General features: G+C 37.3%; 1 pseudogene; it reads right to left on the reverse strand.

The window, feature by feature from the left end:
• Positions 1 to 15,775: 15,775 nt before the first annotated feature.
• LOC142446616 (glyceraldehyde-3-phosphate dehydrogenase-like) lies at positions 15,776 to 16,742 on the reverse strand (annotated as a pseudogene).
• Between the last annotated feature and the right edge of the window lie 318 nt (positions 16,743 to 17,060).

Consider the following 17,060-nt stretch of genomic DNA (forward strand, 5'->3'; position numbering starts at 1 on the left):
ATTTAAATACCATAATTCAATGTTCAACAGAAAGACATAATGTAGAATAACATAAAATGATATACACTTATTCAATTGAGACATATAAACATAGCTCTTACTGATTTAGATATAAACTTTATGTGATTACTCTTTAAATCAATTGTAATACCCACAATATGAATAAACTTATGAATTCCTCCCTGAGTTAAGCACAAGGGAGTCTATTTCTTAATCAATTATTGATGTCAACTTTGAACTTCTCTTATGTTCTTTTTTTTAATCAGATTTACTTTGGTCAACACTAATAGATGAACCTTCTTTGAACTACATTTTCTTTTTTTTTTCCTTTGAACTACATTCTCATAGTGATATTTACCTACGCAAAATCTAAAGTAGTCTAAAGCTTGTTTTATTAAATCTAAGCTTAATTAATTTCAATATTTATACATAATATATGTGTACAAATGCTCTCCTAGGCCAGTTCCCTAGACCGATTGCCCCAAGGCCGAGGTCTGATATGCCTCCACCTTCCATCCCTTTGTACCCTCTTCACATCAACCCTCTCCCCAAGGGTACCCTAATTCTGTGGCGAGTTTGGGTAACTCATTGAAATGGCACCATTGACCACGCATATGACTGTGGGATTTGTTCAGAAAGTTAAAAGTGAGAATGTCCATGGTGCCGTTGTTTGGTCAGCACGGTTTCTTCTCCGCCTTGCCCATAGGCAGGCTTGCCACGAGCCTTCTTTGCCATTACTCAAACAACGTTACGAAGCTCATTGGGGGGGGGAGTTATATGGGGGAGGGGGATCAATGAAGGTGTAAAAAGCATACCACTCTGCTGTAATCTTTAATCCAAGAGATTCGGCTCCAGCTCTTTGTTTCAGCAAACCCAACACTTCCCCAATTCAGTGTCCAGCGTTATTCCACTCCATAATCTAACTCCCTGCCCCAAACCACTCAGCTTTATTGGCTCTGTGGGCTGGGGAGCACACCACTCTATCTCATCTCCTACCTCCTGGTTCTGCTGGTTCTTCTTCCCTGGCATCAAAGCTGTTTACTGGATCAAGGAAATTCACGACACAGGGTCTCAGGTTGCAAAGGATAGATAAGATCACCCTTGGCTGTTTTCTCTTGCTAGTATAAAGATTTCCTCGCTTGCTTCCTCTGAAAGGGCTCATTTTATAACTAGCAGGATGCCAGCTGCAATTCACCCTGTTAGCAATCACTTACAGCTGAATTATATAATTCAATCAGCATCTTCCCCCACTTTCTTACACAGAATTAGCAGGGAAAATGAAGGTCATTTGATGGAAGTACCAGAGGCTGTAGATCACTCATTCGAATCAATGCTGACTCATGGTGACCCTCCTGTGGGTTTCCTGTAAGTAACAGTTTATGGGAGTAAAAAGCACAGCCTTTCTCCTGCAGAGGTGCTGGTGGTTTTGAACTGCCGATCATGGGGATGGCAGCCTAATGCATTCCCAATACACCACCAAGTTGCAGGAAATTTGAAGAATTGACTGCATACTCCACTGCATTCCTACACTGGGCTGTGCTACACTGGGCTGTCTAGAGAAACAAATCCGGGGGCAATCACATGTGTTTAAGAAAGTGTTTTATAGCAAGGAGTAATTATATATCAAGGAGATACACGAGTCCAGCCCAGCTCCAGGTCACAAATCCTATGCGACCATGTAAGTCCCTCTTCAGACTTGCATAGCCACGTGCCAGGGAAACAAAAGGATGAACGGGGAGGCAGGACGATTACAGGCTGGAGGGTGCTGAACTACGTGGCCCCAGCGTTTGTGGAAGCATGCCAGGGCACCAGCAGCTCTCAGCGCCAGGAAGCCCGCACCAGGCACCCTTAGAGGCAGCCTGGATTCCCGCATGCAGGAAAGCGAGGGGCAGGGACAGAGCTGTTCTCAGACACCCTCACACCCTATAAAAGGCTGTCTGTCTAAAGAGGGGTCACCAAGCCAGCAGTTGATCGACAAGTTTGACTCCACTTCTAGCCATGAGTGTTTCGTTGAAAAAAAATCATCCAACTACCACAATTCCCTTTAAGTTTTTATTTAATTCATTGTTTGTAGCTGGCTAGACGATATGCTCTCCTCAACCAAATTTTTTTTTTTTCAGCCCTAATGTGCAAAGTACGATAAAACTACCTTAATGTTCAGCCCTTATTTACAAGCCTGGTGTACAAGCCGCAAACCTCTCATGTTGTTTCTTTTCCATAAACTAAACCACTCAGTGATACTTCAGAAGAAAATCTTTGATGATCTTCAATTAGGATTTTTGCCCAGAAAACCCAGTGGTGTGGTTCTAATCTGCAGCATATGGGACCAACATAAATTAGAATAGACGCAAAGGCCACTAACAACCCTAATTAAACTGCCTTCTTGGAATTTTTTCCCAGTTTTTTATAATAATGGGTAAATCGACTTCATACATTATTGTGTATTTTTAAAAGTCTTCAACTCAAAAGGCATAAATAGAAATACAATGGAAGTTTGAAATCCAGAGAGAGAAAGCAACATACGTCGATTTCATTAATTAACACTTCGCTAACAAGCAGGAAAGGGTAATCAAACTGAAATGTTCTGAGATTTTTCTAAGCAACCAGCTCTCTTTAGAAGTCTAACACTTTCATTATGCTTGCCATGCTAACAGATACACATCGATATTTATGATGTAAAATAAATGACTAAAATGCACCCTATTATCTGCCTGGAAAAATATAGCAATCATTCTTTTACCAATTACCACACTCATTATTCAGACTATGTATTTATTTATCGTATTCTGAAGCTATACATACTATGTACTATGATCATATGCTCATAGTTTTGCCTTGGGAAATACTTTTAGGTATACTGAACATCGGAACAAATGCGAAGGCAAAAAAATTACTTTTACATGTTTCTCTATGAGGGGTCTTCAAAAAGTTCTTGGAAAAATGGGAATAAGAGATAATAGAATTTTATCATGAACTTTTTGAGCTCTGTCATATTATTCAGGAAACTTGGTTTGGGGTTGGTTCCTTCCCTGTAACCCTTCACACAGATCCACCTTTTCGTCACTTTTCTACGTGAATGTCCCATGTGATATAATCGCCTGACCTTTTTCTCATACTAAATGGACACAAGAAAAGATATTTAGAATTAACTTTTACTTCTCTCTAAAGCATATTCTAACCAAGCTAGCATTCAATGAATTTTCTCTTCCCTGCTTAAATAGCCTATGCACATAGTTTTACTATCTTATTTTCCAGTGGAACAACTTGGTGTTTTTTTTTTAGTGTTCACTGTCTTTCTACTAGACAGTAAACTATCTAAAGGCAAGAATCATTTAAGGAAAAATGTCTAGATCAGTCATTCTCATCCTTCCGAATGCTGTGACCCTTTAATACAATTCCTCACGTTGTGGTGACCCCTCACCCACAAATTATTTTTGTTGATACTTCATAACTGCAAATTTGCTACTGTTATGAATCTATGAATCGGGTGACCCCTGTGAAAGGGTCATTCTACCTGCAAAGGGGTCATGACCCACAGGTTGAGAACCACTGGTCTAGGTCCAGGCTGAGATGTTTAGATAGACATGTTTCATGAAACAATTACTCAACTTGCTGCTTGAAAAATACATCAAACCCCGAAGAGCTTTTTTTTATTCACAAAACTTCATTCTGATGGTTCCTGGGTTCTTTCTTTGCTCTAAATATTACCAAGAACACATCCCATCATTATTTTAATAAAGAAATTGTTCATTATTTTAAAAGAAAATATTACATAGGAAAATAAAATACATATAGTAGAATTACCCAGACTCCATTTTTATTCTGTTTAACTGAAGATGATGTTGACGTTCACCTTACCTCATCTTATCTTTTTGCCCTACATTTACAAAAACGGATTAAAACCTGGGTTTTTCATACTTTGGAACTGCACAGAATTCAAGCCATGGGAGCCACTGGCCTTAAAAGATCCTTCTTGCTGTACCCACTCCCAAACTACAATGTAAGTCCTTGAGCCAGCCCTTTGTCAAGTCATTTGAGCCAGCTTGGGATCCACTCTGTTCTACACCAAAAAACTCAGTTGTGCAACTAATAAATCTTCTCAAATTCTGAAGATGTGACGACAGCGGTCTTAATTCAAACCATATTATGGGTAGGAGTCATCTTGTTATAAGCCAAAGGAGCTTTAAATTAGTACTTTGCGGCTGACTCTGCATAAGTCTTTAATTATTTAATTTATATTTAAATATGAATGTGACAATAAAATTCAACAATGAATATGTGATTAGAAATGCATTTAGAGCAGCCAAATGCTGACAAAGAAAAGGATGATATGTTGACCCACACCCTTGGGTTAGTTCTTGAAATAGATTTTGAAAACTGGATGGACACTGCTAACATAAGGCCATAAACTCTCTTAGCACCCACAACTTCTTTTACACTCTTTGGGGTTTTTATTTACAAATATGACTTAATTACCTTGATGGTGTTATTTGCAATTAAGCCCACATTAAATGAACTCCCATTAACAAAAAGGAGATTTTGCTATAGCACCATTCTATTCTTTTGATAGTGTTCAGCAATATGAAAAATCATTATTTTCTCAAATTTCAATGGATTTGTCTGCTAGTAAGTGTGATTACTTCATTAAGAAACCACATTAAAGTTTCTCCAATAAAAAGTTACTCTTTTCCTCAAAATAATTGGTATTTGTGGGGGGAGGTACAATGACTCTGTATGACTGCATATATATTCGAATTCTTATAGAACTATTTCCAAGTTTTTCTCACATCCTCTGATGTGATTTGACTGAATTTATTATTACTTCCATCATTGTCAACAATGGAAATTATCTAAATCTATTATTCTTTCTACTTTTATTGTATGACACTTAACACTAGGGAAAAAAATTTGTTCCCATATTAATTTATTTTTACCACTACAGACTTGTAGATTTCTATTTAATTCAATAACCTATAGACAGTTATTTTTACTTCTCTTAAAAAGAAACCCAGAGCCATTGACTCTATGTTGACCCACAGTGGCGCTGAAGGACAGGTAGAATGGCCTATATGGATTTAGAACAAGACAACTCTTTAAGAGAGTAGGAAACCCTGTCTTTCTCCATTGGAGTGACTGGTGGTTTCAAACTGCTGAACTTTTGGACTTCGGCTCAACCTGTCACCACTATTCACCATAGCTTGTTCTTTTTATTTAATAGTAGCCAAAATCAGCCTTTTTGAGATAGATCTTCCAGTTCATTTGGTGATATTTTCATTCTCACTATCACTCCTTGTGCATTCTTATTTTCAACATGATACCTAAAGCCCACTTTGTATATCTTAGAGTTTTCCATATCTTTTGGGAAATCTTTGGTATTTTTATTCATTTCTGTGAAGAATAAAATTTAGCAACCATAATTTGAGAGCTAGGTATACTCATAGCTATTTTGGTGATTTAACTCTAAATTTTCTAATTGAACATACACTGAAAGATATGTGTTGGTATATACGGCACACTTACAAATATTTTTAATTTAATACATCTACAGGGTTCCTCTAGCTTTACCCTTTGCATATTGGCAGCATCAATTCACAGCACAAAATTGGGTTTCATTTCTCTTCCCTTGTCTATTTATTTAAATAACCTCCCTATATGTAAACACCCTCTCAACCCTACCACAATTCTTTCTTCTGTCTGTGCGCAAAGTATAAGCTCCAATTAGCCACACACTATTGTACTGACTATACATTATATTTATAGAAAGCTGCTAATACGACCACTGCCACTCACTCAAATATGGATGCCCATCCCGCCCACCCCCAAATCATGTTGGCTATAGAGCCTCCACAAGGTAGCCCCTTACCACTGTTCCTGCGCTCAACTCTTTCCACCACACTTCCGCTTCCTATCCCTTACCAGGCTACCAGCCATCCCTACTTTCATGGACAGTTCCTAAACTTACTTTGTTATTTACACTGCCTCCTTTCACCAGCACCCTTGCCATACAAACTATTCTTCCCCACCATTGTTTGCGTCATATTTTGCAATTTGTGCAGTGCCACTGTCCACCCCTCTACCTTAACCCTTATCATCATTCTTTTGGTCTTTCAACTCCAGTGAGCCACTGTCCCATTGTCCTTCTTGCCATTTGCCTCACAGCAGAGTTCAGATTAGAATACTGTTTGGATGAAATAGTTCACTTCGGTCATTTTTGTATAAACTTCCACGAAATTTCATCTCTGATTAATTCCTGGATCTAATTTAAGACCATCCAGAATTCATGATGAAAAATTTAAATATTTTTTAAAGGAAAAAAAGTTAGAGAAAAAAGGAATCCTTGTAATGTTATTTTGAAAGTACTTAAAAAAATATGCCATGCTTTCTCAGCTTTTGTGTAGCTCCCCAGGCATTGGTAATGCCAGTGAATGCTAATTAACACTGAACTGCTTGCGATAATGTTTTCCTAGTAGGCAGCCTCAAAATGTCCCATTATCGTGATTAAATATTTATTGAACTTGAAGTATATCCTCAACACTGTAAAAAAAGTCACAATTAAAGTTGCCACTTCAAAGACATTCTTGTGCTTAGAAATGTATCAAGGCACGATTATGTACTTGACTTGGGTTTCTCCCTTGCCCTCTAATTACATTACATTCTGTCTTATATTTATGAATTTTCTACTAATTAAATAAGTATACACATTAAAAGTAGTGTCAATTGAGATAACTTCAAAGAAATTTTACAATGTCCTCCTATTATACATATTTGATTTTATTTCCTTAATTGAAACATACTTTATTATTTCAAATGGTAGATTCATAGTATGGATAGTTTTTATTGCAAGGCTTTCCAACATCAGCATCCTAGACTGAAAATGTCCTTGTAATGTGGAGCTAGCTGTCCTTTGCAGTGCTAGATGAGAAGCAGAATCCCAGCTTCACCCAATTAGATATTTAGTAACAGCCCTTCCTAGGGTGACCAGTGAAAACGTCTGCAGACATGGCTAGATATCCTCAGTTGTTGTTGTTGTTTGATGTCATTGGGTCAGTTTGGACCCATATAAACCCGATTCACAGCAAGAGAAAACATGGCCTGGTCCTGAGCCGCCTCAGTACTGTTCCCAGGCTGAGCCCTTTTTGCAGCCACTGTGCCAATCCATCTCATTGAGAACCTTCCTCTTTGTCACGGCTGCTCCACTTGACAAGCAGGATGCCGTTCTTGAGGGACTACTTTCTCCTGCAAATATGTCCCAAGTATGGAAAACAAAGTCTCGCCATCCTTCCCTCTAAGGTGTATTCTGGATATATTTCTTCCAATATAGATTCGATTGTCCTTTTAGCAGTCCATAGTACTTTCAAGATTCTTTTCCAATACCATAATTTAAACTCATCGATTCCTTTTCTGTTTTTATTATTCAATGTCCAACTTTCACATGTATAGGAGGCAATTGAAAATCTCATGTCTTGGGTCAGGCTCACCTTAGGCTTCAAAATAACAACTTTGCTTCCCAATAGTATAAAGAGGTCTGTGTAATAGTTACCTGGTGCAACTTGTCTCTTGACCTGTGGACTCCTGCATCTGTGATCCTGAAAGGCAAAATCTCCTCCAGGTTCTGTAGAGAAACACCGCTATAAAGGACTAAAGCTTGAGACTGTTTAAGGGCTGTATAAAACATCACCATTTCTATCAACACTTTTTGTATTATATGCACTTGTGAATATCCTAGTAAAATGAAAAATGAAAATGAGTGTATGAGACAAACAGGTAGTGAAAAGGACTATGATGAATTAGGGAATTCATGGCCCGTGCTCCCACTAAAAGGAGATATGGACCCTAGATATAGATTAACAAGAATTGCAAGGCTTTAATATAGATTCAATACTGCAAGTTCTATAATTTTTCAAAAAGAAAACAAACACAGGTGAATCTCCCAAGAGGTAGTGTATATGATCAAGAACTAATGGAACTATGGGAAGAACTATGAAGTCATTAGGAAATAAAAAAGAAAAATTGTAAACCTCCAGGAAGTGACAGAATATCAATTGAAATTTTTCAACAATGTGGTTAAAAATTGGAAACACTATTTTATGCCAAGAAATTTCTAAGACTGCAGCACAGCAAACCAACAGGAATGGATTCGTATGTGTGTCCATTCCAAAGAAAAATTTCAAAAAGTAATTTTGTAATTACTGAACAATTTCATATATATTGCATGAAAGTAAACTTTGGAAAAATCCTTCAACAATGCAAGCAGCAGTCTATCAACAGAAAGCTGCCAGAAATTCAAATAATACTACCATATATTTTCTACTGTCATAGACTCTGCTTTTTATGATTCATCTTAGTCCTGAAGATATATTGTGGCCTCAGTGTAAGATCGTTATTTTAATTTTTCCTTGTGTCCAACCCTCATTGACTTCTTACCCAGTGTTCTTAAGCCCATGTTTGTAGACACGGTGTTAATTCATATTGTTATTAGAAAATGTTCCATGGAGGTTGTGTTCTTCCTCAAAAAACTGCTAATACTGACCCTAAAATGGAGCAAGGATATATACATATTGTATGTAGAGCTTACACTTAATTGTAAGACCTGATATAAGAACCATTAGCTCTTATGACGCAGCCCTGCTATCAGACGATGCCCAGCTATCAGAAAGGATGGCATCTGGCGTCTTATAGGCTTGTCTTGGAATAAGCTACTATATAAGTGAGGTGCCTTCTAAATCTGTATGGAAGAAAACACAACAGACAGTGGGATAGAAGAATTATAAATAATGAAATCCATGATGGGGAGGCTCCATCAGAGTTTAAAATCTGGCTTGCAGAAGGCTTTAGATGACGTGAAACCCTAAAGTCCATTTAAAAACTGCCTCCAAGGATTAAGCCACCATTGAATTTCTCAGTTCTTTGACTGACATTTTTAATAGTCTTGTGCTTAGGCAGCGTGCATTGCAATGTGGATTACTCCATATATATTTAGACCAAAATTTAACATCTCTTTGATTCTCCCTTTGATCCATTTTTAGCTTTAACTTGCTCTAGTTTTTATTATTTTCAGCATTTTTTAAAAGATTGAGGTTTTTATGTGTTTTATTTTGGTTTTGGACATTTTGTATAATTTCCTTGACATAAATTTCAGGATAGATAAATCTACAAAGTCAATAACTAGATTAGTAGTTGCTAAGGATTATGGCAGGGGAGCTTGGAGGGAATTGGGCAGCAAATAATAATAGACATAAGATTGAAAATAATTTTATGAGATTGATTGTGGGGATGAATTAACAAGTCTTGTACCATTTTTAAACCGTTGACTTTTATGGTACAAAAATTGTACTTAACCAGTTAAAACAAGAGTAAATAATTCTCAAACTAAAGTAGGTCAAGACCTAATTCAATGTGAACGGTAACTTTAAAAGAAACAAAGAAGATTTATACCTCGTTATTTTGTCATATCTTGCCCTATCCGGAGTCTCCCTACCCCCTCTCTCTGCTGTCCCTCTCCCAGGGAAGAGGTCACATGTGGATCCTTGTAATCAGTTCCCCCTTTCCAACCCACTCACCCTCCACTCTCCCAGCATCGCCCCTCACACCCTTGGTCCTGAAGGTATCATCCACCCTGGATTCCCTGTACCTCCAGCCCTCATATGTACCAGTGTACAGCCTCTGCCCTATCCAGTCCTGCAAGGTAGAATTCGGATCATGGTAGTTGGGGGGAGGAAGCATCCAGGATCTGGGGGAAAGCTGTGTTCTTCATCGGTACTACCTCGCACCCTAATTAACCCATCTCCATGAGGGAGGGGGGAAAGGGGAGGGAGGGGAAAAAAAGAGGACCTGATGCAAGGGGCTTAAGTGGAGAGCAAATGCTTTGAGAATGATTGGGGCAGGGAATGTATGGATGTGCTTTATACAATTGATGTATGTATATGTATGGATGGTGATAAGAGTTGTATGGGTCCCTAATAGAATGTAAAAAAAGAAAAGAGGAGAAAAAAATGACTAGGGCAGGGACTGTACAGATGTGCTCTATACAATTGATGTATGTATATGTATGAACTGTGATAAGAATTGTATGAGCCCCTAATAAATTGTTAAAATTAAAAAAAACAAAACAAAAAAAAAGCAAAGGGCTCAAGCAGAAAGCAAATGTTTGAGAATGACGTTGACAACAAATGTACAAATGTGCTTGACACAATGGATAGATGGATGGATTGTGATAAGAGTTGTATGAGCCCCCAATAAAATGTTTTTAAATAATTAAAAAAAAAGAAACAAAGAAGAAAGAGAGAGAACAACAGAAAGTATGAGAGAGAGAAACACACAAAGTGAAGACAGCTATGGAAAGAAACTAGAAAATTCAGTTGTACTATTTCAAGTCAAGGACTACCTGAGGCTGACAGAAGTTTGGAGAGAAAGAGAAAGATTACCTTCTAGAGCCTTCTGAGAGACTATGATATTACTAATATTGTGAATTCATATTTCTAGCTTCCAGAGCTCTAAGAGAATAAATTTCTGCCTTAGTACTTTGTTCAAAAAGTCCAAAGAAACTAACACAGACAACAAATATGGAAATGAAAATTGCCTATGCATCTTGGACATATGAAAACAAAGTTTATTGTGAGACATGAACAGTTTATCTGTGTTCATAAAGACACTTTTTCAACCATTCATATTTATATGTCAAGATTTCTCTTCAGGAAAGCAAGCAATCTAGTTTAGTTGATTTGGATTTGTAATGTAATGAGCCACTGAGGATTATTGTAGAAGAATAAAGCAATAGACCTTCTAAGAAAGTAGACAATAGAAGAGTCCTGAAGAAATGAAAAGAAATACAGCAGTTTTTGAGGGAGAATAGTTTTCCTAACTTGAAGGAGAATGATGAATATTTGAAGCATTTAAAGAAGAAAAGAAACTAGAAGAAGTGTACCAGCAGGCACCTTTAGACCCCATGTGAGGACAGGAGCCCCAGTACTGTCGTGTCATGCACTGGTCTGCTAAGCACAAAGTCAGTAGTTCGAAAACACCATCCATTCCATGGGAGAAAAATAGGACTTTCTACTCCTGTAATATCTACTCTGCCCACTAGGGTCACTATGAGTCAGCATCAAGTCCATTGCAGTGTGTTTGGTTTGAGTTTATCTTATGACATATCTCCAATCTGTAGTACAACTATATGGAAAATCCAAGAATACTCTGGTTAAGTTTATAGTCCATCTGCTTGGTTGTGGAGATAGATACTCAATTATATATTACAAAAATAGAATTTTTCATGTTTGAGTTGTTGAACTGATATTTATTCACCTACTCTTTGACTGTTTATATTTTCCTACATGTCCTACATTTTATAATATGTGCACATTAATCTCCATAATATAAAAATAAGTCTACTAGAAAAATACAAATAAACAAATTTGCCTTGATTCTTTTATTCTTGATTAAAATGATCTATTGATAGAGACTTTTGTCCTATCTACAGGTATCTACAGGTAGAGTTGTTACAAAAGTCAATGTATATTTTCTCATTGATCCATGGATGTTTTTAGAGCACACAGAAAATAAAATCGTGGCTAATAAATTCCTCTTTGTAATAGAGAAGGTTTAAAATAATGAAGAAAACGATTTCTCCTTTTATGCCATAAAAATTGTCTCACTCAATAGGTATTTCTTTTTCCTCAGCATTCAAATTAACTGGATTATTCTGCAAGAAATTCCCTATTAGGATCTATGCATTACTTAAATATGAAGTATTTTTGATAGGTTAACATTTAGAAAACTGGAGATATCAGAGATATTTCAAATAAATTAAAAGCAAGAAAAGTGCAATATTTTATTTTTACAGAGAATAAGATCTCTGATAAAAAATATTTCAGAGTTTGTAGTTTACATCAGATTTTTAGAGTTTGTCCTCCTTTTCCTTTTTTCTTTTTTACTAAGAGAGTATCCTGTGTCTCTCCTGCTTTATCCTTATGTGAATAAATATATGAAAGACTCCTCTTCTACTTTTCAATAGTTTCACATCCAATTTGTAAAAAAAAAGATATTAAATTGTCCTATATCTTATAGTTATTCTGTCTTCTACATGGCACTTCAATCAGCCATTAATGAAAATGAATGCGATGATGAACCAGAAAAGTTCTTGAGTGGTGAAAATGGTTGGTTCTCAGGTATGAAACCAAAATGTTGGTGGATGGTTCAAATATATCAGTTGCTCTCTAGGAGCAAACACTTTGACATCTCATCACATAAAATTGCAACATGGGGAACCTATGGAGAAGTCCTATGTTGTCATGTATAATCCACGAGAATCAGAACAGTCTTGATTGTACATAAAAGCAACACTAAAAACAGTTTGGTCTTGTGTACCAACTAAGATACTGATAGCTGAATCCCACCGCTGTTCAGGGGCACCACAATTGAAAGACCTTATGATATTCTTCCATAAATATTGCACAGAGGAAGCAGCTATTGAGTCAAGTTAACACTAACATATGTCCTCAGTCCTAACTGATTTTAAAGCAATGTTTTTTCATTTTCTTTTTCTTATGAACTAGAATTCTATGCTGAGCAGTGCGTGAACCTCAGTGGATGATTAGAAGTAAATATTCTATTTCTTACTGCCCACCACTTGTCTGTATATTTGTCATATTGTGGTGGCTGCGTGTTGTTGTGACAATGACGGTTGTCCCTCGTATTTCAATAGCAGCAAAATCACCCAAAGAGCACAGGTTTCAGCAGAGCTTCCAGACCCAAAGCATATAAAAAAAACCCAACAAAACAATAATAAGGAATAGGTTGCCCATTACTGTAGCCACTGAAAACCCTATGGACAGCATAAAAAATGACAATTACTGAAAACCTAACAAACAGAAGCAGAATATGGCCAGACAGTGCCAGGAGATGAGCCCCTTTGTTTTGAAGGCACTCAAAATATGACTGAGTTGTATGGATGGAATCAAGTCTGCAGACGAACATTTGTCATGGAGACCTTCATTTGCTGATGAGAAATGACTTAAAATGAGAAGAAACATCTGCAAATGTCAATTAATAATTTGAACTCAGAATGTACTAAATATGAATGTAGGGAAATTGGAAATCATCAAAATGAAATGCAGAAAGATTGACATGCTAGAAGTGAGTGAGCTAAGATGGGCTAGTATTGGCCATTTTGAATCAGGAAATCATGTGGCTTACTATGTTGGGATGACACAATCAAGAAAAATGAGGGGGTGTTAAAAAGAGGAGCTGATACTAAGGGCTTAAATAGAATGTAAATGTTTAGCAATTAATATGGCAACATATGAACAAATATGTTTGATACAATTGATGTATGAATTGTCACAAGAGCTGTAAAAGTCCCCCCACCCCCCAAAAATGAATTTTTTAAAAAGTGCAAAAACTTAAAGTCAGAAAGCCAAATAGAGAAAAAATTCTCAGCTAATATCAAATTTAAGGAACTAAAGAATAAAATTCATGCCTTTAATTTCAATCTGGGTAGATTTTATGTGCAAATGAAGAGCTCTGGTAGCATAGTGTGTAGCATGTTAGGCTGCCAGGCTCATAGCTGGTAGTCAAAACCACTAACTGTATCACAGGACATAGATGGACCATTCTACTCCCTAAAAAGTTACAGTCTCAGAAACCCACAATGACATTTCTACCCTTTCCTATTTGGGAAAAATAAGTTGGAATTTACTCAATGGCACTTAGTGACAGCCAAATTATTGAATGATACAGGAAGCAGCCAAAGAAGATGGAAATAAAAAAGAGGACCTGATGCAAGGAGAGCAAATGCCTTGAGAATGATTGGGGCAGGGAATGTATGGATGTGCTTTACACAATTGATGTATGTATATGTATGGATTGTGGTAAGAGTTGTATGAGTCCCTAATAAAATGTAAAAGAAGAAAAGAGGAAAAAATGATTAGGGCAAAGACTGTACAGATGTGCTTTATACAATTGATGTATGTATATATATGAACTTTGAAAAGAATTGTATGAGCCCCAATAAATTGTTAAAATTAAAAAAAAAAGAAAAAGAAAAAAAAACCAAAATAAAACAAAGAAAGTTCCAAACTAAAAAAAAAAAAAAGAAGATGGAAATAATGCACACAGTCACTGTATAAAAAAAATAATCAACCTCTGCCCTTTCAGGTGACAACACATGAGCAAGAACCAATTGTATTGAAGAAAGCTGCCCTGAAAGCATTAGCCAGAAATATGGCCCCAGAAATTGTGGAATGTAATTTGAAATGGTTCAACAAGCTGATACAAGTGTAGAAGCAATCAAATTGTTGAAGAACTGGAAGTCTATGCCAGGAAATGTGGAAGACAACTACTTGGCCAACTGACAAGTAGAGATCCATATATGTACCCATTCCAAATAAAGATGACTCAACAGAATGCTCAAACTATGCAACAATATCATTGATAGCACATGCAAGTGAAGTTTTACTGAAGATCATCTAACACTGTGACAGTACACTGACAGAGAGTTGCTGAAGATTCAGGTTGGAATCAGAGGATTTTGAACATGGAATATCATTGTTGATATTATATGGATCTTGGCTAAAAACAGAGACTACCAGTCTGATGTCTATTTGTGTTTCATGACTATGTAAAGGCTTTCAACTGTATCCGCCATAATAAACTATGGATTGTCATGTAAATCAAACAAGGGAATATTGCATGACTTAAAATCAGGAAAGGTATATATCATAGTTTATTCTCTTATCATGCTTATTCAGTCTGTCTGCTGAGCAAATAAATAATTAGAGAAGCTGAATTATATGAAGAAGAACTTGGTATCAGGATTGGAGGAAAACCACAGATGATGCAATCTTGCTTACTTACATGAGGAGAATTGAAGCACTTGATGATGAAGATCAAGGTTGCAGCCGTCAGTATGGATTACAATTCAATATAAGCAAATCCTCACAACTAAACTAATAGGTAACATCATGATAAATGAAGAAAAGATTGACATTTTCAAGGATATGATATTGCTTGGATCTGCAATCAACGCACCCAGAAGCAAACCATCAGGAGATCAAAGGACACATTGCATTGGATAAACCTGTTGCATAAGACCTCTTTAAAACTTTGAAAAGCAAGGATATTACTTTGAGGACTAGGGTGCTCCTGACCCAACTACAGTATTTTCAATTGCCTCAGTCACTTGTGAAAGGAAGACAGAAGAATAATTGATGAAATTGAACTATGGTGTTGTGAAGAATATTGAACATACCAAAGACTGCCAAAAGAACAAACAAACTTGATGTTGAAAATGTACATGCAGAATGTTCCTTTAAGGCAAGGATGGTGAGGCAATGTTTCATGCACTTTGAACATGTTATCAGGAGAGACTAGTCCCTTGAAAAGGACACCATGCTTGATAAATTTGAAGGGCAACAAGATAGATTGATACAATGCTTGCAACAATGGGCTCAAAAATAAAAAACAATTCTGAGGATGGACAGGACTGCATAATTTTTAATTCGATTGTGCATAGGGTCTCTATGAGTAGGAAGAGACTCAAAGGCACGTTACAATAATAAAATTTATTTTGGGTGACTGGGCACAGTATGCTTTATTGGTGGTACTTGACAATATTGGGCTCTCTAAGCTTCTCCCCTTCTTCAGGAGAGTGTAGGTAGAAATCTGAGATGATGATATTCTTAGTGTGTTGGGAGATTGAATTGGCGAAAAGACAACCCAGCAGCTGAGTGCCGCTCTCAGTCTCTAATACTATTGCTGGGACTGGTAAGCCCCAGAGAAGCTTTTAATCCTTGGAGGCCATGTGGACCATTAGGTCCATCACGCTGTTGCTGTAGCCAAGTTCATTGACATACAAGTAAATGAGCTTGACAAAGTGGTCCTTGAGGGAAATGCCAGTCCCCACATCAAAGGTGGAATAGTAGGTTCCACTGTTGAAATCACAGGAAACAACCAGATTCTCAGTGTAGTCCACAATGCAACATAGGGGACCATCTGATTCCTGCTTCTCCACCTTCTTGATGCCATCCTTCTTGGCAGTTTTCTCTAGAAGGAAGGTGAGATACATGACTAACACATTGTGGCTGGGAACACAGAAGACCAGTGAGTTTCCCATTCAGCTCTGGGATAATCTTGCCCACAACCTTGGCAGTGCCAGTACTCGTGCAAATGATGTTCTGGGAAACCCCATGGATGTTGCACCAGAGTAGTTTTCCAGAGGTGCCATCCACGATGTCCTGAGTGGCAGTGTTGGCACGAATCCCTCCACCATGCCAAAGTTACCATGACTTTGGCCAGGGGGCCACATAGTTGGTGGTGCAGGAGACATTGCTGACAATATTGAGGGTGTTGTCATAGTTCTCATGGTTATGCCCATCACCAACATGGGGTCATTGGCAAAAGTGGCAGAGATGATCATATTTGGGGCACCATCTTTCAAGTGAGCCTTGGCCTTCTCTATGGTTGTGAGGACATCAGTGGATTCTATGATATATTCAGCATGAGCTTCATCCCACTTGATGTTGGTGAGATCTCACTCCTAGATGATGGAGATGGACTTCCTATTGATGATATGCTTCCCACTCTCAGCCTTGATGGCGAACTTGCTGTGGGTGGAATCATACTGGAACATGTAGACCATGTAGTTCAGGTCAATGAATGAGGTCATTGGTGACAAAAATGTCCACTTTTCCAGAGTTGAAAGCAGCCCTGGAGTCCGGGCTCCCAATGTGACCAAATCCAACCTTCATCATTTTGTCCCCAGGATGCAGCTGGGATAGCATGGGAATTGAAAGATTTGATTGCTTGTCACACAAGGAAAACAGAGATGTCAACAATTTTTTAACTAAAATTATGATGTATATATATATTTATTGCATTGCAAAAACAATGACATATTTTGGGGGGGAAATTTCTAAAAAAAAACTATCTTCAAAATGTTAAAGAGAAATGTTGTTACTTTATCTGGCCCAGTCCCGGATATTTCAAATAGCCTCAAATATATATGAAAGTTAACTCCTGAATAAGGAAGAATAGAGAATATTTAGTACATTGAATTATTGTATTAACTA

Source organism: Tenrec ecaudatus, chromosome 4, assembly GCF_050624435.1.
Source record: "Tenrec ecaudatus isolate mTenEca1 chromosome 4, mTenEca1.hap1, whole genome shotgun sequence".
Taxonomy (NCBI): Eukaryota; Metazoa; Chordata; class Mammalia; order Afrosoricida; family Tenrecidae; genus Tenrec; species Tenrec ecaudatus.